At 44.3% G+C, this 27,522-nt stretch overlaps 1 long non-coding RNA gene across 1 annotated transcript in view; it reads right to left on the reverse strand.

Moving 5' to 3' along the window:
• LOC119853827 overlaps positions 1-27,356 on the reverse strand; it is a 42,876-nt gene extending 15,520 nt beyond the window's left edge. Inside the window, exons 1-2 of the long non-coding RNA XR_006280111.1 lie at positions 27,221-27,356; positions 17,380-17,502 (exon numbers count right to left, since the gene is read on the reverse strand). This is a non-coding gene — a long non-coding RNA (uncharacterized LOC119853827). The remainder of the gene's footprint in view (positions 1-17,379; positions 17,503-27,220) is intronic.
• Between the last annotated feature and the right edge of the window lie 166 nt (positions 27,357-27,522).

Raw genomic sequence — 27,522 nt, forward strand, 5'->3', positions numbered from 1 at the left:
CCCACATGAGAATAACTAAATTGGAAGTATATAGGCCTAAATAAAGTGTATTTTTGTGCTGTTTCATTTTTCCTTCAGTTATAGGGGTAATCCTAAAAAAGAAAAGAAAAGAAAGAAAGTTGATTTTCTGTGCAGAAACCAGCAGAGAGAGGTAGAACTAGAGTGGGGCTGGCTGGGCAGAGTGATGTGGAGCTGGGGAGAGTCTGGAACCTGGCAGAAACATACCACTCAGTGTGCCACAGGAAGAGGAGATATGGAGCCTACGGGAGCAAACTACATTTCCCAACAGCAGCCCCTTCAGCCCAGGAGCATGTCCAGTGGCTGTGACCCCTGCATGGTGGGTAGGCAGCATCTATTACTACCACACTGCTGGGCATGCTCAGTGCTGTAGCATTTTGCAAAGGCATAACACTGCAGGACAGGTAGGGGTGGGTTCCCTGGCAGTGACACCCCTATAAAAATGGGGGGTGATGGCCAGGAGCTGGGTTAGATACGTGCAACCCATGCAACTGCATCAGCCCTGAGGCAGTGGAGGGGCCCCTGGCCATGGTAACTTACCCAGCTACTTGTGAGGGTGAGGTCCCAGAATCGCATGAGGAGGGCAGGTGGCAGTGGCAGAGGAGTAGCTGATGCAGTTGTTGAGGGGCCCAATCACTTGGAGGGCCCCGGCTCAGGGCTGCTCGGCCACACAACACATCTCTGGCGCAGGCTGCTGTCGTTGTCTGCAGCCTGCTGGAATGTCTAGGAAGAGCAAAGTGCTGCTCCCCACAGCCCATGTTGGAATTTCCCCAGGGCCTCCAAAACGGGGACTCAGCCATGAATTCCGGTTAGTGGGGCCACCAGTGGCTGAGGCTCCATGTTGGTCGGAGGCCCCTCCTCCCCACCCATTGCCTGGGCAAATTCAAATGCGGGCAGCAGGACCTGGGGCACTGCTCTTCCTAGCGGCTCTGACTCCAGCTCTGGTGGCAAAGCAGTGATATGCTCCAACTCCTGCAGCAGTAGCTCTGGCAGGAGCATTGGTGCCAGCTCTAATGCCAGCAACACTGGTGCTGGGCCTGGGCAGCGGGAGCAGACGGCACGGCATGGAGCTGGGCAGGTGGGAAGGGAGGTAGAGGGGAAGGCAGAGTGGGGTTACTGGGGCTGTAGGGGAAGTGAGAGTTTATTTGAATGTGGGACATGTGATGGCATGTGGGGACCCCACAATAAAAACCTGCACCTGGGACCATCTTTTTGTCCCTCTGCCCCTGGCAGATGGGAAATGGAAAGAGGGGGGCATGGACCAGGCAAGGCCCGGTCAGCCTTTGCTTACTTAAATCTGTCACTGACTGAGATACAATTAAAGTGCTTTCCAACTCAGTTTCCCAGGAAGAATTCAGTTTATCTGGGCTTACTGCTGTTGCCTTCATAAAGGTAAGAGTATAATATAATAGCAGACATGTCATAGTTACCAATATTTTCCAAGAGTTTTAATACGTATAGTGATTCTGGAGCAATCATAGCACTGGGACTGAACTGGTGTTCCAGTAACATTTTAACTACAGATACTGCCACAAACATGATTTCTGGAGCTAACACGTACCTTCCAGGGCCTCAGATCATTTAGATGGGCCTGCTTGGCTCAACTGGGATAGAGCCGCCCCACTTAATGTTTCCACATTATTGGTTTATTTTCGACAAGAAGAGCTGAGATTCCCCAAAGGACTGAATCCTCATATGTGCCAGGGGATAAAATCTAAGCCTGTGGCTAGATAGGACTATACTGCTCTAGTGCAGTGGCTGCTGTTACCAAAGACCTTGCCAGTAAGTATCTAAAGAGGGTAGAGCCCAGCTAACAGGACAGCGTCAAGGTGTACACTGGTTCTTGTTCTATATGTACCAACAGTACCAACAACGCCTCCTGGAGCAAATCAGCATTCAGGGGGAATGGGCCTGCTGCTACAGCCATAAAAGGGGGGCCCCTGCTTCCTCCCTGCCCACTTTTGAGGTGGGCAATACCATCAGAGTCAGAGGCAGTCGTTGTGCTCAGAGACGAGCGGGGAAAGAGGCTTCATGCACTCTGCCCTCCTTGCACTTTTGTACAGCAGCAGGGAAGTCTGGCCCATTCTGTTTAATGGCACGTCGGTGCTGGGGGCATGTTGCTTGGGTGTGAGGAGAACGACAGATTGGAGGAAAATTTTGTCTGCTCCTACATGCCCCGTAGGGTGCCCGTCAGAGCAGAACTAGTATGGCTCCACTGCTGAGGGAGACAGGATTCCTGCACAGCCGGTATTTGGGTGGTGCAGGAGGCAGCATAGATGCTGGAACTAAGGGTGCTGGAGGTGCTGCACCACCCCCTGGCTTGACGTGGTTTCCATCATATCCAGGGTTTACAGTTTGGTTCAATGGCTCTCAGCATCCCCACTGTACAAATTGTTCCAGCACCCCTGGGGGGCAGTCTGGAAAAGAACAGGCAGAACTAGATGACCAGTCACTGAGGAGTTCCAGCAGCCATTGCTTGCCATGGAGAGGATACAGCAGCAGGTGCTCCTAGAAGCTGTAGAGTAATGCTTCTGTCATTCCACAGAGGATTTCTTTCCTCCCCATAGACCCATGCTGCTTAGAATGGTGTAGGGCAGTAAGGGGGAGCGAGGGGAAGGGAGCGATATGGCTTCCCTTACATAACATCATTGATCGGTACTGAAGCAAGAGAAACTTTTATCTGAAAAACATGCAAGTTAATTCACCTTCAGTGAACTGGTTGTGTGCTATAGTGGAAGAAGCAAACAACCAGCTCCTTGGGGATTCTGCTAGGGAATCTGGGTCAGACAAGTAAACCCTGGCTCTTAGGGCAAACCTTTATTCAGGGGTGGTGAATGTGCTGATGAACTTTACCTGCTCCTGCCTCTGGAAGCAGCTGTAGTCTAAAAATCTACAAAGCAGTTCTTTGTTTTGAAAGTTGTGTGTCTGTCTCTTTCTCATTTTGGTCCTTGTACCTTTTCAGTGCAGAAGAATTTCAAACTGGAAATGGGTTTTTATAGTTCAGGTTCTTTCTCTAATATACAATAAACCACAAGGGCATTTGATTCTACAGAACACAAAGTCTCCAATTTATTTTTCTTGTCTCTTTTTTTGCCAGAATGTGGCTGATGGAAACCATCCCCTTTTTTGTTGTATATTTAATACAATGATACAGTTCCCACAAAGTTACCCTTTGGAACTAGTAATAGCAAGTGTGCTTTTCTCTCTTCAGGCAAATGAGAATGGGTGAGAAGGCCCACTTAGCGTAGATATTTACCTCTTCCGAGTTATCAGAGGAGATAGTTAAAAAGTCTCTTTCCATATTTCATCACTTGAAAGGACATGGGTAGTATCACTGCATCACTTTAGATAGCTGTCTATGAGCTGGGTTGAAAGCAGTGCTAAATGGGACAGAGGTTTCACTTGTGTCTTTGAAAAAAACCTCTCTTTTATTCCTAACGTACTGATGCTGTAATGCTCTCGCTGTCACAGCCCCTGCTTATAAACCACTCCATCACTTTCTGCATTTCTACTTTTACAAATATCATTATCTTCAACAAGACTTTGACTCCTCAGAATGTGTCTACATGGGAGGCTATCCTTCGGGGTATGTGATGAAACCTGATATTGTGTTTTTTAAAGGTCTTCTTGTCTGGTCTCCTTTCCATCAGCATTTGTATGAAGCTGGTTATCAATTCTTTGAATTCTTACACCCAGGAAGTGCATTCCCTTAGAACAGCAAGGTATGAAAATGTTAATTGTCCTGTGGATTGAATTGACATGAGAGAAAAGTATTTCAAGTTCCTTTTCAGTGTTTTCCCAGCTCATAAAAATTCCCTCTTTGTGTCTAAGATAACATTTGATCATAGATGAATAATAACCCTTAGAAATGTATCACTGTTACCATCTTCCAATTGATGACCCTTTATCTTAGGCCTTATTTAGGGTTCATCTTGTTTCCATTGAAGCCAGTGGCAGTTTTGCCATTGATCTGTTAATGGGAACAGGAGCAGGTCCTTTCTATTTCCATACAGAAAACTTTGTTAAACAAGAGGTAGCTGAAAGCCAATGAAACACAGTTTCAGCCTTAACACCCCAAAACACAACTTTCTTTACATATATTTTGCACCATTAAAAGAATCCCTCAAAAAAGTTAGCAAATGTGGAATTGAATAATAAAGGGATCCAGATAGTTCCCACTGCCATGTAACCCTTCCTCATTCACTATCACCCCCACCGAATATACGCTGCCCAGAATGTGGTAGTTCACCTGCCACCATTGCTGGCCACAGAAAGCACATTACACCAATGCTTCAAAGACTATACTCACTTCCGGCTCATTTCTGGGTTCAGTTCAAGGTGTTTGCTGTAGATCAAGTCTTACCTCTTTAAGGACCTCATTCAGCAAGATACTTAAATATATGCTTATGTCCCACTGAAGTCAGTAGGATTTTAAGCACACACTTTGTGCTTTGCTGGATCAGGGCCTAATGTCCTATATAGCTTGAGGCAGAGCTACATGGAGGGCCATCTATCTTCCTATGTTCTGCCATGACAATTGAGATCAGCCAGTACATTTGACCTACAGTCCCCAGCTATTAACGTTCAGAAGCTGGTGGGAGAATGGAAACACTTATCAGTTGAAAGCCCTTGAGTCTGGTATTAGCTTCCCCTTGAAAAGGCAGACCTTCAGGGAACAGTGAATGGCGTGTTTTCTCAAGTGTATTTCTGAACAGTGAGAACAAGGGGCACAGGTTCTACCAGGTTTTTTATTTGGGGATGGAGTCTATTTTTTTTTCTGTTAAAATTGGGATGTGGAGTGTGTTGGTTTTAAGAAGTTGCACAAACAACCAAAGGATTTTGTAATGAGTTGCACTTTTATAAACTGAATAACAATTTTCATGTCCACATCTCCAACTTCTCGAGGAACCAAAATCATTCCTTGTGTCATCCCATGGAAATCAATCAGTAGAGAAGAAGTTGGCCCAAGGTATATTTATAGAATTCTATCCTCTGAGGTTTGCCACTGGCTTGTGGTCAGAGTGGAGTGCATGGGGTGGTATGTGGAGCTATGTAACTGAAAGGAAATGGTGTCATTCTTTTTCCTGTGTGCTGAACCTTTAAATATAGAGGCGTCTGTAGCAGCCAGTTGCAGGAGCAGCTTTGAGGTAGCTGCCACTTGCGGTCTTTCAGGTCAAATGCAGAATGTTACTGACTGAGGAACACACAATGTTGAGAATGAGGAGTACCTGTGGCACCTTAGAGACTAACAAATTTATTTGAGCATAAGCTTTCGTGGGCTAAAACCCACTTCATCGGATGCATGCAGTGGAAAACACAGTAGGAAGATATATACATCTCTACCCCAATATAACGCGGTTCTCGGGAGACAAAAAATCTCACCATGTTATAGGTGAGACTGCATTATATTAAACTTGTTTTGGCCCCCCCCTATTCCTTGTTCCCTGACCGCCCCCTCCAGAGTCCCCCCATCCCTAATCACCCCCAGGACCCCACCCCCTACCCAACCCCCCGCTCCCTGTCCCGACTGCTCCGACTCCATCCACACCCTTTGCCCCCTGACAGGCACTCACTGGCAGCGGTGGAAAGCAGAGCAACGTGGCCCCAGCCCATTCCACTCCGCCACCTCCCAGCCACAGTGCTCCACTTCCTGCCACATGTGAGTGCGGGGAGGTTGGGGAAAGGACGCCCCCACACTCACCTGTGGCGGGAAGTGGAGCGATGAGGCCCCAGCCCGCTCTGCTTTCTTTGCCCCGGCCCCAGCCATGTCGCTGGAGGGAGGCGTAGGGGGGGTTGGGGAAAGGTCCCACACTCACCTGCGGTGGGAAGCGGAGCACCACGGCTGGGAGCTGGAGGAGTGGAGCAGGCTGGGGCCGGGCTGCTTCACTTCCGCTGCAGGTGAGTGTGGGACCTTTCCCTTCTCTCAAGCCCCCTCCCACGAGCAACACGCAGCCCAGCATGGCATGGCACCCTTAACACGCTGCTCAAAGCAGCATGCCAGAGCTTTACTGCATTGTGTGCGAACCCGCGTTATATTGGGTTGCGTTATATCTGGGTAGAGGTGTATATACACAGAGAACATGAAAAAATGGGTGTTGCCATACACACTATAATGAGAATGATCAATTAAGGTGAGTTATTACCAGCAGGAGAAAAAAAACCTTTTGTAGTGATAATCAGGATGGTCCATTTCCAACAGTTGACAAGAAGATGAGTGTAACAGTGCTGGGGGGGCGGAATAAGCATGGGGAAATAGTTTTACTTTGTGTAATGACCCATCCACTCCCAGTCTTTATTCAAGCCTAATTTAATGGTGTCCAGTTTGCAAATTAATTCCAGTTCAGCAGTTTCTCCTTGGAGTCTGTTTGAAGTTTTTTTGTTGTAATATTGCGACTTTTAGGTCTGTAATCAAGTGACCAGGGAGACTGAAGTGTTCTCCGACTGGTTTTTGAATGTTATAATTCTTGACGTCTGATTTGTGTTCATTTATTCTTTTATGTAGAGACTGTCTGGTTTGGCCAATGTACATGGCAGAGGGGCATTGCTGGCACATGATGGCATATATCACATTGGTGGATGTGCAGGTGAACAAGCCGCTGATAGTGTGGCTGATGTGATTAGGTCCTATGATGGTGTCCCCTGAATAGATATGTGGACACAGTTGGCAATGGGCTTTGTTGCAAGGATAGGTTCCTGGGTTAGTGTTTTGGTTGTGTGATGTGTGGTTGCCGGTGAATATTTGCTTCAGGTTGGGGTGCTGTCTGTAAGCAAGGACTGGCCTGTCTCCCAAGATCTGTGAGAGTGATAGGTCGTCCTTCAGGATTGGTTGTAGATCCTTGATGATGCGTTGGAGAAGTTTTCGTTGGGAGCTGAAAGTGGTGGCTAGTGGTATTCTGTTATTTTCTTTGTTAGACCTGTCCTGTAGTAGGTAACTTCTGGGTACTCTTCTGGCTCTGTCAATCTGTTTCTTCACTTCAGCAGGTGGGTATTGTAGTTGTAAGCACACTTGATAGAGATCTTGTAGGTGTTTGTCTCTGTCTGAGGGGTTGGAGCAAATGCAGTTGTATCTTCGAGCGTGGCTGTAGACAATGGATCGTGTGGTGTGGTCTGGATAAAAGCTGGAGGCATGTAGGTAAGTATAGTCGCAGTAGGTTTCCGGTATAGGGTGCTGTTCATGTGGCCATCACTTATTAGAACTGTAGTGTCCAGGAAGTGGATCTCTGGTGTGGACTGGTCCAGGCTGAGGTTGATAGTGGGATGAAAATTGTTGAAATCATAGTGGAATTCCTCAAGGGCTTCCCCTTTGGAGACAATGGCTGTAATCCTGACCCCACTGAAGTCAACGGGAGTTTTGCCATTGACTTTTGGGGACCCAGGTTTCACCCATTATTTTTCTTTTTTGGGCTGTTATTCCATAATCTGAAACAAAGTCATCTTGACTGAGAAATGTGGGTTTTGTTCTTTGTATATGGACAAATGGCTGCTGTACATTTAGTTGAAAATAGCTGTCACTATAGCAAGTGTGTCCACAATAAATTTCAAGGATCATTTTTTTCTGCTAGAAGTGTCTTTCCCCTTGTCACCTCCCTAAATTCACAACTGCCTTACAGTATAGGTCAAGAGAATCAAACAATTCCTGTTCATGTAGCAACTACTGTAACTAACAGGCCACAGTTTAGTGGGGAATGTAAAGCAAATCAACAAAAATTAGGTGGTGACGGAGTAACATAAAGAGCACTTTGGAAGCTGCTGTCAGCTACTAGGAAAATAATTTTAAATTAGATTTAAACCGGTCCTGAAACTATCCACCACAAGTGGTTACAAGCCTCAGTGTTGTATAACTGACCAGGGCTATTTCCTCTTTTCCTAACAACGATCATCTCATTTAGACTTCTTTGGCAATTCTTGCGTACTCATAACACAGCATATCTTTTGTGGTTTACCTTGCCAAGCAAAATTACCATGTAAGTGTAGTTTCTTTGCCTTTGCATAACTAACGATACAAAGTAGATATATAGAGAGTATCTGTGCTATGATACAAGCACAAGTCTTTTAAAAGTAGTCTTCTGTTCAAAGTGATTTTAAAAAGAATTACTTATCTTGAAACTGATGCAGATAGTTGGGGAAAGTGAGAAAGTTTCTAAATGTCTATTATGTTTTAATTCTCCAACTATATTGCTAAAATTAAAAAAAATAGCAGCCACTATTTTGCAGCAGGGGAGAGGATTGCAAAGTAGCTGTTTATGCCTCCTGACTGTGGGGACCATTCTGTGTCAGTTTGGCTCTCAGTATAGTCTAGAACAGCCTCAGGGCTATACTAAACTACACCAACTGTCAATGAGGGGTATCTGGGAGATGGGGATCTGTGGGGCATAAGAATAGCCCAGCCACACCCATTTTTCCCTAGCCACGCCCCCTATGCCGGAGACTTATCGGGAGAAGTATGTATGAGCCACTTTGGGAGGTCTACTCCAGGGAAGAGGATTCCCCTACATAAGGGAATCTTCCAGTCACTGTAGCTGCCAACTCTAGAGCAGTCTTGCACCAGGAAACAGGCGCAAAGCTGCCCTAACAGACCTGAGAATCAGATGCAGTGTTTTTATGCTTGCTTTGCTGGTTGTGCAGTGACTCTAAAACAATAGTATAAATCAAATTAAATGCTGAGAAGTGATTCAAGTAATCTGACTGGCTCATGTAAAGAGCATTAAGTGCCTGATCCTAGTCCCATTAAAGTCAATGGCAAAACTCCCCGTAATTTCAGTGGCATAGGATCAGATCCTTATTTTCTAGAAGTTCTCTCTCTATACCAAGCATCATCCATTAAAAACAAAATTTAAAGACTCTTGGGGGCAAATGTTCACTCAGACTTGCCTGCTGGCTTCAGTGAGGTTGCACAAATAGAGCAGTGGGCAAAATTTAGCCCTATACCTCTATAATTTCCTCCTCACTTTTACACAGCATCAACCTTCAAACCCAGTCTTGTCATTTATCATCATTACAATTTAACATTTGTATTGTGGTAGTGCCTATAGGCCAACCAGCTCAGGGCCCCATTGCACTAGGCATTGCACGAATAGCGAGAAAATGACAGTCCCTGTCCCGAAAAGCTTCCTAGACTAGGGAAATGCTGTGCACAAGGTCATTTTAGCCAAACCTTGTTTATTTCAACAGTTGCTAATCGGAAATGAGTTGTATCCCCTAACAGGTATCAAAGACATAGATACATTAAGTACATTGAAATGTCTCCTGATTATCCAAAACCCTGTTTATCCACATTACTTTTAAGTCCACTGTGCTATTTGATAAACGAGATTTGACTGCACTGCTTAATTATTCAAGAGTTGTGTTGACATCGATTGATGTTACTAATGCCCAAAGGTGTTTTGGCATAAAAAGGCACCATGTACAGTAAATTGAAGTTATTCTTAGACAAGAAGGGCAATGCTAATTTCAGTTCTCCTCAAAACACATGGGAAAATAAATCAATGGTTGACAAATGGAAAAAATCAGTATGGAAGAAGACGTGATTTGCCAACTGATAAAAGTAAGTTACAGCTAATGGCAATTTTCAAATATCTGGCAATGTCCTTCTTACATAGGGCTTCCCAAACACATGATGATAAAATCTTATGGCAACCATACCACCATGGTGTCTCAACAACCTCATCTACAAAGTGTGTCAGCAGTGGGTACAAATGAATCGGCACTCAACACAGTTGAATGATCAATGCACACCAGGACAAACTGTGCCCAACACTGTTTCAGAAATCATGGTTAAAACCTGCTGGCAGTCTCCTGAAGTCAAGTTGTGTGGAGACAGTCATGTAGGAGAAGTATCACTTAACAAGAGGGCTGCGGCATTCTGCACTAACTGCTATTTCCAGATGGGATCGATGTAATCCCAAGTAAAGCACACTGCAGCATTCCAATGTGGAGCTGACTAAGGTATAGTTAGCCATGGGAAAGCCACCTCCAAAAGAAAAAAAGTCACAGCTTTTTGACCTGTAGAATTGTAAGAAGCAACCACTATCAACTAGACATCCAAGAGCTGCTGGGGAGACAATAAAACCTCTCAGGCTATGAATCTGAATTTAAAATAGTAATCACGGGCCTCAAAAAGGAGCACTGTTATAATCTCTGCTATTTGTCCAACTATTTCACTTACCCTGATAAAGGTTACCTTCCTCTTTATCTCAGACAAATAATTTGTATATATGCCTCGATCTCTACTAGACACCAAGTAAGTCACTCCACTGTACTGGACTGGTTGGATGAGATACAGATTAGTGTCATGCACAATGACAGTACAATAATCCAGATACCTCCTCATTAACTCTCCCAATGGCCCCTTATACATATTGAACAGGAAGGTGGAACAAAAAGGAACTCTGCCAAACCCCACACAAGAGCAACGTCGAAGCAAGAAACCTGTTGCCCAATACTATCCCCTGGGATCTCTCAGAAAGAAAAGAGTGGACTCCATCCATCCATTCTTGGCCTGAAGGAGTGTTAGTGCTACCTTCTGGCCAAGAGTTTCCAAAAGCAACTGACAAATCTGAAAGAATCAACACAGACACCTGGAGAAGATCATCAGCCTGCACAGTCTCCAGTCTGTATCCAGGACTAAAACCAAACTGATTGGGATAAAACACCCCTAGCACTGCAGAAGCTGCTGGAATTGCCTTGCCACAACCTTCCTGATAGTTTTCTGTAAAGAAAGAAGTGGATAGAATGTGAGCATTAGGAGATGGTTTCTTGAACAAGTAGCTAACAGTTGTTTTTTAAAGAAAAGCTGGCATCTTTTCTCTTAAGGAGGCCTTGAAAATCAAACCCAATAATGGCCCTGCCACTTTCTCACTGGCCTTTAGCAGCCAGGAGTAAGATGGATCTGTGGTCCACACATACCTCAGAACATCAGTGGGTGACATCCAGGGCTGGCCTTACGATGAGGCGAACTGAGGCGGTTGCCTCAGGTGCCAGACTGGGGGGGGGGTGGGGGCGCCACGAGGATCCAGAGTGTAGAAAATTGTGTCTGCTGCTGGTACATATGTATTCTCTCTGCTCTAGATGCACAGAGATGGTGGAGTGCTGTGCTGGAGGAAGGAGGGCACAAGAGACATAACAGGCAGGCAGGAGAAAAGGTGAGAGGGAATAACAGAAAGCAGCAGGAGCCGCAGGGAGAGAGAGGAGGAGGAGCCTCTTAGGTACCTCTCTAGCACCCCCAGGAGCCTGGACTGATTAACACCAGCTTCTCAGGGAGCTGCCTGTTTCCTGCTGCCTCCCTGAACCCACTTGAGGAGAACAGGCAGTCAACTGAAGTAGTAGGAGCCAGTTAGGCCCTTAAGATGCCAATATCTTCCCTTACTCAGGCCCTGCTACCAGCCTGGTTATTTGTCCCCTTCAACTGAGTGTTGAGAGCCACTATAGCTGGCACAGAACAGCAGTCATGAGTGAAAGAAGAAAACGCCTCTCTGGGACAGCATTCAGAAAAAGAAAGAAAGCAAAGGAAGCTTTTCTATCTAAGCAGGAAGGAGCTCTCCTGAGATACATAGACACAAATGTTCACAATGAACCTTCCGGTCCCAGTGAGGATGTGAGTGGTGAGGAGATGCCTAATCTTCCTGTTAGTCAGAGTGCAGGTGACCTGGCAGCTACTGCAGCATCCATATCTCCATCTCAAATGGATGTAAACATGCACATTCCTGAAGAAAAGTGTAGATCAGAGAAGAGTGAGGTGGAGGCAAAGAAACAGCTGCTGCTGAGTTTAGTTCCTTAGGTCTAGATGATCCAGGACTGTGGACCCACTTGAGCAGTAGCCTGAGGGACTTCCTTGTACTGCTGGGCCACAGCAAGTGAAAAACTTCATGTTCCTCAAAGACAATGTAAATAGAAGTTTCCATCCAACACATTACTGGCGTGAAATCCCCAATGGTGACAAAGTGGAGAGGCCATGGCTTATGTACTCAGAAACCCAGAATGCTGCATACAGTTTTTGTTGCAAACTCTTCCAGTCTAATGTTTCAGCCACATTGGGTTCTACAGGAACGAAGGACTGGAAAAATCTGGCATGCCATGAGAAGGCAGTAACTCACCAGAGAGCATTCCATAGGTAGAAAAGGCTTGAGATGAGACTAAGGTTAAAGGCCACCATAGATGATCAGCATCAAGAGAAGATTACATCAGAGTCTCTTTACTGGCAAAATGTTCTGAAAAGGCTCGTTGCCATTGTGAGAATGCTTGCTACCCAAAACATAGCACTGCGTGGCAATTCAGATAAGCTGTATGTGCCACCAGTGGAAACTTCCTTAAAATTGTGGAGCTGATGGCTGAGTTTGATGCTGTACTCCAGGAGCATCTAAGCAGAGTCACCACCCAAGAAATGTACCCACACCACTACCTTGGAAAAACAATTCAAAATGAGATCATACAGTTACTGGCAACAACAGTCAAACAGAAGATTGTGGCAGATCTGAAGTCAAGCAGGTATTACTCTGTTATTCTTGACTGCACCCAGACATCATCCATATGGAACAAATGACTTTAATGGTACATTTTGTAACAACAACAGAACCTAGGGAAAATGTCCCTGCAATGGTGACTGTCAGAGAGCATTTTCTAGAATTTATTGACATTGATGATACTACAGGAGCTGGTATGACAAATGTGCTTCTTAAAAAGCTGGAAGATATGGGAATTGCAATAGCTGACATGAGAGGTCAGAGCTATGATAATTATGCCAGCATGAGAGGAAAGAACAGAGGAGTGCAGACACGGATCCGAAAGTTAAACCCTCAAGCTTTTTTTGTCCCAGGCAGTTCTCATTCATTGAACTTGGTGGTCAGTGAGGCAGCATCAGCTTCTAGTGAGGCTGCTGAATTTTTTAATGGAATTCAAAGCATCTATGTATTTTTCTCTGCATCAACTCATCGATGGCAAATTTTGAAGCAACATCTGGGAACATCCTCTCTGACACTAAAACCACTGAGTGCCGCACAATGGGAAAGTCGAGTGGAGGCGATAAAGCCTATCAAACACCAAATTGGGAAGATAGATGATGCCATAGTTGCCATTATGGAGGATAATCCTATGACAAGAATTGTTTGTGGGAGAACAGTGGCAGAGGGAAATGGAATCACCAGAAACATACATAACTTCAAATTTCTGTGTGGCTTAGTGTTGTGGCATGACATACTGTTTGAAATAAATGTTGTAAGCAAGAGAATCCAAGGTTATGACCTTGATATATCTGGAGCAATGGAACAACTGGACAACGCAAAGTCATACCTACAGTCTTACCGGTCAGATGAGGGATTTCAAAACGTTCTGAAGAGTGCACAGAAGTTGGCAGAGGAACTTCACACTGAAACTATTTTCCCACCCATTCAAGAGTACAAGAGTCACTGAAGAAGAAGAAGACATTTTGATTACGAGGCACGGGATAATCCCATAAGAAACCCCAAACAACAATTCAAAGTTAAATTCTTTAACCAGGTGCTAGATTGTTCAATACAGTCAGTGGAAGAACATTTCATGCCGCTCAAGGAACACAGCAGTATATTTGGGATGTTGTATGATATTCCAAAACTCCTCACTATACCTGAAGAAGACCTACACCAGCAATGCAGGGCACTAGAGACAGGGTTGACACATGATGACATGCGTGATATTGATGCAAGTGATTTAGGTGATGAACTGAAAGCCCTTTCAAGATACATTTCAGCAAGATCAACTCCAAAGGCTGTTCTGGAATATATGTGCACAAATAAGATGACCACCCTCTTTCCAAATGCTTTTGTTGCTCTGCACATACTTCAACACTTCCTGTAACAATTGCCAGTGGTGAACGCAGCTTCTCCAAGCTGAAGTTAATAAAAGCACATCTACGCTCCACAATGACACAGGAGAGGCTGGTCAACCATCTCAATAGAGCATGAGCTGGCCAGACTGTGGACCTTCAGGAAGCAGTTCAAATCTTTGCAACCAAGAAGGCACGGAAAGGACCACTTTGATTATTCAAACTGATAAAAATGCCAGTGTTTACTATGCAGACAAGAAAAGATACATTTGCGGTTCAGGCGTTTGAAAGTTAATTGTTACTTAACATTTTTGAACAAGGCAATTTAAGTTGTTAGTTCTCCTTTATTGGGGTAGGTAGCAGAGCAGTACCATGAGAGGAGTAGAACAGGAAGAAGGCAGAATTGAGACCTTTCAAAGTTTTGGCCCAAGCGAGGAGATATGGGGGCATCATTTGAGCTCCCCGCCTCAGGTGCCAAAATGTTGTGGGCCAGCCCTGGTGACATCAGCTGAAACTCAAGCACAGCAAACTTTGCATTTATGCCCTCCAGACACAGCTCCACTATGCTGGAGGCAGACAGCTCTATCTTTATCTGTGAGTAAGCTTATCTGCAGCACAGTCTAAAATGCCTCACAGTGAGAAATACTCAGCTCATCCATTGAGTGCAAACAAAAAGAGATCAACCAGGTTGTTCACCACCCAGAACAGTTAAGCTACAACAGTTAAGGTACTCCACCTTCCTGAGAGGCAGTAGCTATGTCTATGGGAGAAGCCCTTCTATTGACATGGTGCTGTCTAGACTGGGAGTTAAGTCGGTATAGAACTAAGTTTTTGCATGGATTTTCCACACCCCTCAGCAATGTAGTTATACCGACAAAACTTTGTATTGTAGACGAGGGCTAAGAAACCTTCCTTCATAGCGATGGAAAACTTTTAAAATTCTTTCTGTTGTGGTCAGTCAGCCTCAGGATGAGACTCGGACACACACATAGGCAACAGCTTCTTGTTTTAGATCCTAACCGCTGTTTAGATAAGGGACACATATTGGGTAACTGTACCTTTAAGGCAATAATAGAATTCTGTTGAGTTCTGACTCTGTCTGTGGAACTGAGTGAACAGTTGGCTTTTGAGCTGCAACTAATAGATTACAGTTTCCAATAAAACAAGTGTTTGACAAGAATATCAATGACCAATTTCATTGTGTGATTAAAATTATGCAGGGAAAACATTCGAGTGTTTGTTAATTCACACTAACACATCTGTACATTTCAAAGTAACATAAGCAGTTTCCTTAACTTTAAGGGGTTGCTACCATTACTTAGAGCCATCACCTCCCATAGCTTCAACTCCTACTTCTGCAGGACATATCATTAATAAAAAAAATACTGTAGTGCTGAAGATTGTTCTGGGGACTAAGTAGACAATATAATTAATTATAACAGTCCACGGAGGCTACAGATCCCAGCATGCACCCTGCATCTTCCATATTAAAGGTGACCTGCAAAGGATTGTTAAAAAGTTGAATTGTACCCCCTTTTGCATTTTTTGATGTATGAAGAAGGCTTATGGTGGATATTTAGTTTGTTTTCCCCTGCTTATTTAATATCTTAAGAAAAGTCAGGAATGTCAAATCTATCCTTTTTAGCTTTGCTGGAGGACAGGTAGGTCTCAGATGTGTATCATGAAGTCTCGCTCTTAATTGAAGAGATGGTAGTGTCCACTTTTTTTAACAAGGACATCCTTTTCCCCATGTATTTCTTGTGCATTGGAGTTAAATAAACTGACAAAAATAGCTCTCACAGTTAGTTACTCACTTACTCACCTTTCTCGTTTACTCACCTTTCAATCTCTTACAATATTATAACTTCGCTAGTTCTATTTGTTCTAGTTCCAGTTGCTAAAAAGTCTTCCAGGGTAGACAAGACCTTGTCTTTAAAAAAAAATCCATTTCTGACTAAAGAAGCAATTTGAACCAAAAGGGGGTAGAGGAGGAATTGGGGGCAGATCCTCAGCTAAAGTAAAATTGTCCTCGCTCCATTTGTTAAGTGGAATAAAGTCAAGTGTATATGATGGCCTACCTGAAATTGTCTTACCACATGGTAGTTTCTCCGTAATTTTCTTGATTTGCCTTTGCATGTCTCTCCCATCTTACTTGTCCTGTGCATCTCTTATTTATTTTCTAAAGATCTCAGTTTTGTATTTTTAAATTGACATTGCTTGCATTGTGATAGAGTGGGCAAAGCATGTATTGAGACAACTATATAAAATAGAGGACAGATTAAGAAATCTCTCTTCTTTTCTTTAAAGATTTTTTGGGGAAAGGGGAGTATCCTGTGAAAATTTTTCATTTTTTTGATAAAGAAAACAAAATTTTTACTGAAAAATATTAGGTTTTCTTCCAAAAAACAGAAACACAAATTTTTGTTTGGTCAATAAGCCATTTTTCGTTAAAAACAAAAAGTTGACCACCTTTAATAATATAGCCATAAACAAGTAAATCAAAACTTAACTACATATACAGAAAAGTAAACAAGATGAGGAAGAAGGGTTTGTAGGCAGTGACAAAGAGGAATTTCTTTGGATAAGCATCACCTCCATTCATGAGGATAAGATTACTATGGATTCAGTGAAGTCTAAGAACACCAGCTGTGTTCAAGTGAAGCATGTTAGCATTCTCATCTCATCTGTGGCTTTCCTTGCAAATGTACATTCCAGCTTCACTTTGCTGAGCTACTTGTTAAAAATTAAGGGGTAAACAGCCTTTCCAGCTGGCTCTGTGCAAATGTTAATATGTTTTGAACCTTCAGAGGCTGGGATTTGATGCCTGATTCTACTCACTGAAAATCAATGCAAACTTTACTATTGACTTTAGTATGTGCTGGATGAAGGCTTTGGGAGCCAAGTGTTCCCAGTGGAGGAGGGTCCTCATCTCTGGAAATTGCTTCCCCCTTTGGTCCAACAGATCTGAGCTTGTTAACCTCCAGGGCGCAGTGCAAAGTCAATCCATTCCCTCATGCTTTTACCTTAGATGGGTTTATCTAATGGGTATTTTGGTTTTAGTAATGCCCAAGTGGTGCATTGGCGATTTTACCCATGCATGTCTATGTTATATTATAGGAGGAGGCAGCTGTAATTTTAGGGAGTGTTTTTCTTATTGCCAACTGTTGCTAGTATGTTTGTAATGGGAGTACATCAAAGTGCACTACAGAACTTTTAGTACACTGGAGCAGTGTCCACATGGGACCTTACTGTGTGGCAAGCTAGTGCGTTGTAGAGTCATACCCTGGCTTGCTGCCCAGTAACATCCTGTGTAGACAAGCCCTCAACTAGTAAAATATAGCATTTCACATCTCTCACGGTATTGTAAGGGTCTTATACAAAGCCCTCTGAAGTCATTGGGAGGGCGGAGGGGGGCTTTTCAATGGACTTCAATGGGCTTTGGATCAAACCCAAAGAGAATATGGGCGAAATAGGAACCTGTTCTCCTCACATATTTGTTTTTGTGAGGAACCACGCTTCAGAGACCCAGTTTGTTAACATATGCTGTATTTGGTGGTTTTGCTTACCCAATTTTCTGTTTCTATGTAGTTTCCTCCTCTTGAGGTTCAGTAACCGCTGCACTTTTCCTGGAGCTTCCCAGGATTCCAAGGCAGAGAGAGCAGCAGAGGATGTGGTAGACCCAACAGTTGCTAGATAAAATGAAGAAGTAGTCAGATTTGCTCCGGCATCTGAAGCTAATTGGGAATCTTCCATAATAGCATTTCTGTTCTGGGGAAGTTTGGGGCGTGCTTTCCTTTTGTGCTACTGTAGCAATTGTATGTTTACAAATATATGGGCATGTTTAAATTGCACATGTGGCTGTAATGTGCTCAGAATAAGTCCTCCTGGGTGCCTGACTGAGACGGAGCAAAGTTCACAACACCCACAGAATCCATCCCTAGTTTTGGACAAGAATCAGGGGACATTTTGGGAGTTTTAATTGGTTCTAGCCTATCAAACAACACTAAATAAATAAAGTTGCTAGTTCTTCACCTTAATACAAAGATTTAATATACTGCAGAAAAAGTGATAAAGTAATGAAACCAATAATGTTCTTTAAATAAAGTGCAGAAGAGTAATGGTGCTCTGTGCTAAGTTCAGTTTCATGACATGTTCACAGATAGGTGCAGATAAGCATGAAACATGGTACTAATTTTCCAGACATGAGTGAAATACTAACTAGACAGAGGGTTATCTGTTTAGCTGCATTTTGTTACTTTTTTGTGCAGTTACATTTCTCATTGATTTGAATAACACAATCATTATCAAACTCCTCTCTGACGTACCTGTTCCTACCAAATAAAGGATTTTTCTCAACTGCCTACCGTTAAATGTCTCAAAGACTGAAGAGCTTCTCTCAGAGAAGACGAGTGTTAAGTCTCCTGACCACATAGTAGACTAATCATGTCTTCAGTTAACTAAAGAACTTTTATTTAACAAAACAACAACAAGAAATAAAAACAATCTGAATTGAGTCAGCACGGTATGAGGGGTGTTTTTTATCATTTGCGTCCAGTTTGCTCCATTCACATAGTCAGTCTCCAACCAACTAATTTCTAAGTGATAGGACTTTTTGTTCCAGATTGTACAGAGTGTCACCATGGTTCTTAAAGCTCCCTACACCACAAGAAGTGTCCTCAAACTCAACTCTGCCGTCTTTATCTCCTACCTTGACCCAGACCTGCTCACTTTCTCCCACATCTCTTGGAGTGTCTCTGCAAATCTGCTTTACTTCTTTTATGAAATGCTGCTTGTGTTCATTGCTGCATCAACTGCCCTTTGGGGAAATCCTCATTGGTGCCCCAAACTCCCCTCACAAATCCTAGATATCCAGACTCCTGAATATGCCCCATGTCCTGCCTTTTCACAGGTACAAAGAACTACAACTAAATCACCCCTAGGCCCTATTCTCCCCAAACTCCACTGGCTTTTCTCTCAGATAAAGATCCAGTTCAAAATGGTCTTCGTTTTTAAAAGCCTCCATGCACTTGATTTACCCAGGCTCAGGGCTCTTTTCTTTTGCTAATCCCCTCCTTGCTCCCCTTTCTTATCTAGCATTGGTTTCCTCCCTGTCCCTTCACAGGAGATATCGATTCTAGAACCTTCCTGTAGCTCACCTCATGGACTCTCTGATTTAGATTATAATCTCTTTGGGACAGAGACTGACTCTGGCTATGCTCTGGAGACATATATTTTCTCCCTTGCCTTTACTACTTACTTTCTCTCTCCTGATATTTTTTTGAATGATTTAGCTCTGTACTTATAGGTCAGACTAAATCATCAGAATAGTCCCTTCTGGCCTTAAAAATCTAAAAATTGTCTAAGACCAAGAAAGCATTTAGGTTTGCAACAGGTATAAAAGGTGCTTTCAGAAATAAAATAAATTGTATTCTTAACCAAGTGCTACAGTGTTCATCTCCCGATACTCACATACTTGATGTAACTGTTGATTACATACTGTATGAGAAGTATAGGCTTCAATGCTTTTATATGGTTTGCTTTACGTTTGTCTGTTTTTTGTTTGATGTGTGTACTGTTGTGTCACTAGATTACTTATAGCTATTTTATGTATTTATATAAGTTGGATATTTAGACCACTATTTAGTCACGTCGTTGTTATAAGGATTCACAATATTTCCTTCCTATCCAAATTTCCTGGGAGCTACGGTAGTTCAGGATGAGTGTAAAGGGAATGATGGAGATTTAGGAACATATTCGTTGCTAGCACAAGCAGGTATTTCACTGACTTAGTGGAGCTGTGCTTGCTTATGTCACTGGTAAATTTGATCTGTTTGTGAACAGTGCATGGAACCAGTGTCATGGCCTAGAACAGTGTTTTCCAAACTTGGGATGCTGCTTGTGCAGGAAAAGACCCTGGCGGGCTGGGCCGGTTTGTTTACCTGCCGCATCCACAGGTTCGGCCGATTGCGACTCCCACTGGCCACAGTTCACTGTGCCTGGCCAATGGGGGCTGCAGGAAACAGCGGCCAGTATGTCCCTCAGCCTGCACTGCTTTCCGCAGCCCCCATTGGCCTGCAGCAGCGAACTGAGGCCACTGGGAGCCGCGATCGGCCAAACCTGCGGACGTGGCAGGTAAACAACCGGCCCAGCCTGCCAGGGGCTTTCCCTGAACAAGCAGTGTCCCAAGTTCGAGAAACACTGGCTGCTCCACAGAGGGGATAAAAAGTTCACCACTACGGGCAGCTACAAGAATTCTCTTTGTGCTCAACTGAAAGAAGCTTGTGTTTTTGGAGATAAAGATGAGGGATCTAGTTACAGCTGTGTGTGTGTGTGTATGTGTGTGTGTGTGTGCGCACGTGCACACGTGCGAGAGAAATATTTATCTAGCTTTGGCTCACTCTCCTAGTGGCTCCAGCTCCCTCACTCCGCTGCCTGATTCTGGCTGCAGCATCCCCTGCTCCTGCCACACTGACCCCCTGCCAAGCATCCCCTGTCCAGGCCTGACACTGGCACGTGCCAGCTTGGAGGATGCTCTGCAGCCAGGGAGGAAAAGGGGCCACTTGGCCCAGGACCAGCTACCCTCATAGGCTACTGGCACCAGGGTCTCCAGAAAGGGGCCTATTGCTGCAGGAGGGGTGTCTCTCTGGCCCCATACCTATGCCCCTTTGACACCCCCCACCTCGTTGCACCTCAGTAGCATATGAATCCTTTTCAGAAAAGAAAGTAGAAAATCTTCCCATCCACATATGACTTGGGACAGACACTTAGAAACCATCTGACCTTTCACCTTCCCTTCCAGCTCCCCCAGACATATAAAACAAAAAGAGGATCTGATAAAAACCATAAAATGTTTGGGGAAAGTTACAGAAAAATAATTGAATTTAATATAAATACTTCAGACCAGAACTGCCCTTTATGACCGTGCAAGTAAAATACACAACGCCTAATTCTCTAAATATTATGATGTAAATGACAAAGTGGGGAAATGGCTGAGCAGCCAGCATAAATGACAGCTAATTAAAGATTACACTAATTAGCTGAAGAACACTACAGGTATAGGAGTGGGTGGGTGAAATTCTGTGCTGCAATGTGTAGGAGGGCAGACTAGATGATCATAATGGTCCCTTCTGACCTTAAAGTCTATGAGACTCTATGAGGTGGATGTTCAAACAGCTTTTTCCAGTACTCTGAAAAGCTCCATAAAATCAGAAAGCCCGCCCAGTGTTTCCTTCTGGGAGACTTGGGCACTATACCAGAAAGAGGCACATTTCCCACCAGTTGTAACCAACTTTGCACTCATTGAAGGCAATGACAAAACTTCCATGGACTTCAAGGGGAGCATGACTGGGATATGTATTTGTACCTGTATTTATTGTTCATCTTTAATTCGGCATCTAAAACCATGCATGGAATGTAATTGCAAGAGATTTTGACTACAGTGATGCCAATTAAATGTTGTTGTTTTTAATGTATATCTTCAGGATTGGATCCCATAAAGGCTTCACACACACAATTGCTTTCAGAATCCTAGATGAGCTAATAATAGCTAATGCCTGCAATTCAGACGTCAGGAAACTAGAACACAAGAAATGCTAGGACAAAGTGCCAAACAGTTCTCCCCATTGCAAGGGCGACAGAAAGTTACATTTAAAAAAAAAAAGTGGCTGGCAACCTGCCAAACAATAGCTATACTATCTGCCCCAAGGTTGTATGTTAGAATCACTAAAGGACTAGTCCTGCAGGAGAAACTGAAGATATCTATGCATAACCCTGGCTCTCTTTCTTGAAGATTGCTCTCCAGTGCAGACAGAAGTAACAAGCACCACCCTGCCCTGACAATAAATAACAGTAGGAGAAGCAACCTTTGGAATCTGACCTATGTCATGTGACTGGGGCCAAGAAATAATGGTTCTGTTCCTTGCCAGCTCTCCTGTGTGTCAGATCCTAATTACCGCCAGCAAAATGGAACAGCCTATATATGAAAGCCTTCAGTGCCAGGACAGGCATTGCAGCAACAGTTGGTGGAAGTGCTGCAGTGGAAATAATGACAAAGGAGTATCAGCCCAAGGAAATAAAACCATAACAAAAGACAATTACACAAAGCAGCATGACAGTTGACTGTAAGTAGTGTGGTCTGGAGCATAAACCCAAACAGTACCCAGTGTTTGGAAAACTGCATGCCAGCTGCAATGAAAATAATCATTTTGCTAAAGTATGCTTTACCAAGGGCAAAACTAAAAGAAGGCATGGATTAAGGCAGAATCCATGAATCCAGGCCCTGGGCTGGAAAGGCTCCTAAGGACAAATGTTGGATCTTTGCCCACGGACTTGGCATAGGAGGTGGCTAGCACTCAGGGGCAAAACAGGGCAGAGAATCACAATATAGCTGTTTGTGCATCTGCCCTTACAGCTGATCTGGCAGGGGACAGCTCAGTCGCACTGGGGGAAGGAGCAGCTTATAGGAAGCCTTAGGCCTTGAGAACTCCCACTGAGGTCCCCTTTCACGCTGTGTTGGGTCCCCATCCACCCATAGTCAGGGGAAGAAACCATTCAGATTTGCTGGTGGTGGTTGCTGCTGGGAGAGGGCAGAGAGCAACTGAGTGAATTAATCAGGGCTCACCTCGCTCTTCTTATCCAACTGGTCTGGAATCTAACACCTGACAGCAACTGAGCCAAGGCCCAGATCAGCTCAGTCGGCCATTCGGATTACTTGTTGCTAGGTTGAAACGCTTCCAGGGCTGACTCTCATGACTCTCTATGCCCTCAAGTGATGGGAAAATAGTGAAGAAAGAGCTACCTTAAATAACTCTGCCCCCTGAGTTCCTCATTCTCACCTCTGTCAAAGAGAGAAGAAACCCCAGCAGTCCTATGGGAAGAAGAGAGAAGAATTCCCATTGCCTCCTTCTTCAGGCAAGTGGAAACAGGAAACCCTACAAGTGCTTCCCTTGATTTGGAAGCAGAAGGGAAAATGCATCCTCTCTCTTCAATGGGAATGAGGGAGATGAAATAACTACTCAATCCTTCTCCCCCAACCATGCTTCAGTGTGGAGAAGGAACAACAGTGGCAGACAGTGAATGGAGTGTGAATGTTGATGATAGAGGCAGAAGCCAAGGGGTGAGTGATGGATTTAAGGGCCAGAAGGGAGACAGAAAGTGGAAAGAAGGAAATGGAGGCAAAAAGGGAAGACTGAGGAGTTGGAGATGAAATGAAGGAGCAAAATATTGAAGGGCTTGGGAAGATGTGTGTGGAAGAGGAAATAGGAGAATAAGAGGACCTAAGGGATGGAGAAAGATGATTACACAGGAAAAGGGAGGAAGGGAAAAGAGAAACTGAAAAAGCATTCCTTAGATTGTAAGCTCTGTCGGGTAGGGACCAGCTTTATTTTATGTGTGCATACAGTGCGTAGCATAATGGGGCCCTTTTGGTCTTTTATTAAAGTGTCTAGGTACAACTGCAATATAATTAAACAATAGCGAAGATGAGTATGGATAAAAATATACAATATACAGAATGAAGAAAAATTGGAGGGAAGTGATAAAGAGAACACAAGCTGCAGGAGGGGACATATTACAGCCAGTTTATTTAATTGTCTTTTTAACATTTAAAAAAGTTTAATGCTACAAATACCAAAAATAAAAAGACACAAATGTTTGATTCTGTGCAAAGTCTTGCATAAACTATAAACTATGTGAGAGTATCTGAAGAGTTTGTACATTCTGGGACACACACAGAGAAATATCACACAATATCACTGGAGCATTAAGTGACCTGGCTTTACCAGTGTTGTAGGCAGTGTAGTTTAGCCATGTTGGTCCCAGGACGACAAGGTAAATGAGGTAATGTCTTTTATTGGACCACCTTCTGTTGGTGAGAGAGAAAGAGCTCTGTGTGGCTTGAAAGTTTGTCTCTCTCACCAACAGAAGTTAGTCAAATAAAAGATATTACTTCATCCATCTTATCTCTCTGGCTTTACCACGACAGTCCCAGTTTTTCATGTGGTGTCCCAAGAACGTCTTTCAGGACACCTGAAATGTCCCGGTGGTGTTTCATTGCACCAATCAAAACTATTTTTTAATAACCACAAAATGTTTGTTGAAGATACATTGGTGCACTGAGAACAATTTCTCTTTGTTTACCCGCAGCAAACAGCCCAGTGGAAGGAGTGTTCCATGTCGTGAACAGTGTTTGGAGTGAAGAGAAAAGCCAGACGAGCAAAGATAATATCAAAGCTCTTCTTGTGCTCAAACTAAATGTTAATGATACTTGTTCAGTGTTTCATGATAAACTTATTCAGGATGCTAAATTACTGGAGAAATCCTCCTCTTCAAGAAATATGTTGTCGTTGCTTTTGACTCAGTGTATGTCTATACAACAAAAGCTATGCATAGCCTAACAGAGCTAGCTTGAATCCAGCTCGTGCTGATAACAATAGCCATGCAGACAATGCAACACAGGTTTCAGCAGGAGCAATACAAGTCCAGCACAGACCCTTTGTACGTACTTAACTCATGAGCCCACTCTGAAGCCTGCACTGTCTTGAGTGCTATTATTACCCATGCTAGCTGGATTCAAGCTAGCTTGGGTGGGCTAGCTGACAGTAGTGATACTAGCACACACTGAGAAAAAAAATTAAAGGTTTTGTATGAGTATTTCATTTCTCTAAAAAAAAAGTTGTCGCAAAACTATTTATTTTGTCCCAATTTTTTTATTTTGAAAATATTGTATTTGAGTGGCCCTCAAAAACTGTGTTTATATATATCTGTATACAGAGAGAGAGAGGTATATTATGCACATGCACCTTGTAGTATGGTAAACTGAGGGGAGTTATTGTGGATTTTTGTGGGACATAAAAAATGTTGGCTAGGCTTCATCTGCTTGCCTGACCAGCCCTGGGAGGTGGGGGGAGGAAGAGAAGGAGAGTCTGTTATTGAGGAGGAAGTGTATGTGGAAATGAGCCTCAGTTGGTTTTAATCCACCTCTGCTAAAAGGCATAGACATTTCCACACTGTAACTAGGATAGACATCTGTGAGGCAACTTATACTGAAACTGTTCTTTTTGAAGAAGCACTTGAAACTGCACAGAGCCATTCCTGTGATGGTATTTGCACGGCAATCACTGACCACTGGGTAGCCCCACCAGAGGTTAATTAACAGATCAATCATATCCTTTAAAGATGACGTATAAAGGAAACAGAAAGTGAGCCAACCACAAAAAACAGTGCTGAGTGCTCCAGTTAACCAGTCAGAGTGGGGGAGGCATTCAGCGCAGGAATAAGTTTAACAATGAATCTGGAGCCAGCCAGAAGACACACTGGGACCTATACATTTATAGAGGTTATTTATTTAATATTCCTTCTCTAGGGACTGCACCTTGACATGGTGATTTATGTGTTCATATGACCCTGAGAGCTCTGCTGGCAGGACTACTCAAGTCAGATAAGTCAAAGGGAGCAGATGAATAGCAGCCCACTGGCCCTTTGGGTTGGGGGTTCAGCAATAGGCCAGCAACCTATACTAGTAAAAAAAAGTCAAGTTCTAGAACCACAAGAAGGGAGCCATTCTGGCAAGCAGCATGACAGCCAGGGATGGCAGAGCCTCATTCAGACCTTAAGTGATGTGTGATGGTGCAGGAAGGATTTAGATTCAGTACTAGCTTGGCAACATCTCTAGCTTATCCTTATTTTTGTTCTAAAATGTCCCCCACTGCATGCTTAGTGAGGCCACTCAGTAGCTATTTCTGCAGCTGGGCCCAGATGTGTGTTGCAGTAACAGGCCATCTTGAAATTAAGCAGTGGCATAAAAACAATTTTGATAACAATGAAGCCTGAAGTATAGGCCAAATTATACAAACAAGAAAATCGCACTTAGACCCATTATGACCCAGCAACTGAAGTGGCAGAGAGGGTGTTTGAACATGACCAAAGAAGGTAAAAAGCATTGTTTGCTGTTCATTGTAACACCAGACGGAAGAGGTTCTCTTAGGTAACCGAGCATGTGAAACTCTTGGGCTAGTTTAAGGAGCATAATATATCAAAGACACAAAGTGTGTCAGGGAATACACTATTTGCATCACTACAGCTAGAAAAAATACCCTTTAAAGTATTTTCCAAGGGTTTGGAACACTGCCTGAATTTGTAAGACAGCTGGGAGAGAACTACGATAGAGAGAACTAGAGACCCATCGTTTGAAAGAAATCGCAAATACATGGCATGGAGTAGCCACATAGCTCAGTCGAGACATGTTTTCCATTCCTAGAGAAAGTAGAACTAGTAGATGGAATATTAATAAAAGCAGAGGGGCAACATGGTCAAGTGCAGTGGTCACCAACTGGTCTATCGCGATCAACTGGTCAATCCTACAGGTTCTCCCAGTTGATCGCGATCTCTGGTGGCGCAGAGTAGCTGCCACTAAGGCAGACTCCCTGCCTATCCCAGCCCCATTCTGCTCCCAGAAGCAAACAGCACAGCCCTGTGGCCCCGGAGGGCCGGGGGGCAGGGATCTCCCTCCACACATTGCTCCTGCCTGCAAGCACCGCCCCTACAGCTCCCATTGGCCAGGAGAGCTGCGGGGGTGGTGCTTTCACAGAGGGGCAGCATGTGGAGCCACTTGCTCCCCACCTTTCCCCCCAGTGGCTGCAGGGGCACTTTGGCCCCTTCCAGGAGTGATGTGGGGCCAGGGTAGGCAGGGAGCCTGCCCTAGCCTTGCTGTGCCCGCTGCCGACCAGGAGCTACCGGAGATAAGTGCTGCCCAGTGGGAGGCTACACCCCAACCCCCATCCCTGAGCTCCCTCCCAGAGCCAGCACCCCATACCCCCTTCTGCACCCTGAACCTCCTCCTGCACCCCAACCCCCAACCCTGACCCCCCTCCGAGAGCCAGCACCCTGTACCCCCTCCTGCAACCCAACTCTTTGCCCCAGGCTCAGCCCAGAGCCCCCTCCCACATTGCGAACCCCTCAGCCCCAACCCAGAGACTGCATCCCCTCCTGAACCCCAACCCCCTGCCCAGTGAAAGTGAGTGAGGGTCGGGGAAGAGCAAGCAATGGAGAGGGTGGGGTGGAGTGAGCAGGGCGGGGCTCTGAGGAAGGGCCTCGGGGAAGGGGTGGGGTAGATCCTGGGTTGCCCTTAGATTAAAAAAGTGATATTGGGCGTAAAAAGGTTGGAGACCACTGGTCTAGTGAGTAGGGTGCTGCAGCTGGGAGTGAGCCTCCCAGTAGCCAGACTCAAGCTAGCTCTGCTCAAGCTAGGGCACTGAAAATAGCAGCATGTACATTGGTGCACAAACAGTGGCTGAGGCTAGCCATCTAACCTCAGACCCAGGGCTTCAGGTGGGCTTGGACTTGGGCAACCCAAGCCACCATCCATGCCACAACGCTCACATGGCTATGATTAGCACACTGCTTTATAACCTTGGGCGAGTCACTTTTCCTCTCCATGCATTGGTTTCCCCTCCCATCCATTGTCTGCCTTGACTGTAAACTCTTCAGGGCAGGGCTCTGTTTTACCATAAGCCAGTACAAAAACTAGCACAGTGGGGCCCCAATCTCAGCTGAAGCCTTGAGGAGCTACTGTAATATAAATAACAATAAAAGCAAAGTTAAATGGCCGGTGTCTATGCAAAATAAAATCCTAGAAAGTTATAGTGATCTGCAAAGAAAACAAGAGTTTGTGCCCTTAACTGCTTCTTTTTGATGGATATGAAGGCGGCCTT

Source organism: Dermochelys coriacea, chromosome 3 (assembly GCF_009764565.3).
Source record: "Dermochelys coriacea isolate rDerCor1 chromosome 3, rDerCor1.pri.v4, whole genome shotgun sequence".
Taxonomy (NCBI): Eukaryota; Metazoa; Chordata; order Testudines; family Dermochelyidae; genus Dermochelys; species Dermochelys coriacea.